The sequence below is a fragment of the Galeopterus variegatus genome, unplaced genomic scaffold (assembly GCF_000696425.1).
Source record: "Galeopterus variegatus unplaced genomic scaffold, G_variegatus-3.0.2 Scaffold6381, whole genome shotgun sequence".
NCBI classification, from domain to species: Eukaryota; Metazoa; Chordata; class Mammalia; order Dermoptera; family Cynocephalidae; genus Galeopterus; species Galeopterus variegatus.
In genome coordinates, this window is record NW_007732492.1 from 9960 (window position 1) to 11337 (window position 1378).

At 39.1% G+C, this 1378-nt stretch overlaps 1 protein-coding gene across 1 annotated transcript in view; it reads left to right on the plus strand.

Annotated features, from left to right (window-relative positions):
• Window positions 1–1378, plus strand: part of LOC103606218 (LIM and calponin homology domains-containing protein 1-like) — a gene marked incomplete at its 5' end in the record, with an annotated part of 40234 nt that overhangs the window by 9900 nt on the left and 28956 nt on the right. The window lies entirely within an intron of this gene.

The following is a 1378-nucleotide window of genomic DNA, read 5'->3' on the forward strand; positions in this document are numbered from 1 at the left end:
TTTTAATTTACAACATATTTGACTTGCTTATAGAGTATTCAACCAAAAATGAGCTCCAAACAATTGATTTTAAAAGACTAACTAAAAGTTGTGTATAATGCTGCTGGGCAAATTATGTAGACAAGGATTATCGTTATATGGAGTTGTTATTGTGCCTGGAAACAAAATGATAAGTCAGTCGGGAAAGTGGCATCTAAAAGAGCAATTAAAATGAATGTGACAGTAGGAATTAGTATTAAAATAGACCATTTCTGTAGATATTCAGTCATTTCTGGGACAATCCTTCAACATCTTATATTATTGGCAGACAGGACGCAGCCTGGACTCTCTCTGGGAGAGACCCGAGCTCTCTTCATAGAACCCATTTTCACAATCAGTACATTGAGTATGAACTGTACTAGTTGTTTTCCTTTTTTTTTCTATTTCATTGAAATAAAAAAGCATTTGCTATTCTAAGTGTCAAGACACATGATGCTGTGGAAATTCCTTGCTGCTGAATTGTATCGGAGCACTCTGCACTGGTGTTTCCAGTGCTGGGCCAGCATGCTCATTCATCCTCTGAAATTCCCATCAGATTTGGAGACTGGCTCTACGGCACAACCAACTGTAGCATGGCCCTTGAGCCACCTGGGTGCAGCCACCTAACCACTGTTGTACCTTTGAGTCCAGGTTTACTAACCATATGACCCTAAAGATGTTATATAACTTCTCTGAACCTCGCCTTTCTTAATTGTACAATAAAATAATATCTTTCTTTTGGGGTTGTGAGCCTTAATTGAAATAATTATATAGACGCTTCTAGCACAGAGCTCGATATGTGAACAAATTCTGCCTCCCTGACGGTTAATCCAAGAGACTCACCATAGCCAATACCAATTCTTATCTGTAAGTAAATTGTCTCACTTTAAGAATTCCTAAGTGTTCTGCAGAATGCGGAAGAGACCCATCGTTTGTTGCATAACCCCCGATGTCTCTAGCCACGTTCCAGAATGAGGGTCCATTTGTGGAAGCTCAGTCCCAATACAATACTGGGAATCCTGAGTTTCCTGGAAAGCTGAGTTCACCCACTGTGGTTGGGAACCCCAGAAGGATCCCAAAGCTGCCATTCATGATACAGATCTGAAGAGTATAACATAAACCATTAATTTCCATTTTAAATTGTATTCAGAACAAGGAAGTCAAATTGTTCGTGTGCCCCTGGGTGCAGGTGGAGGGCACCCCAAAGAGATACATCCTCATTTCTGGTTTGTGTAAAATTAGAACAAGAAACAGACAAATTACTGACCTACATAAGTTAATTCTTTGAAAATACCCACCGAAATTCGATGTTCTTTTGATGATAAATGGCTCTTCATAGAATGGAAAAGTAAAAGATATT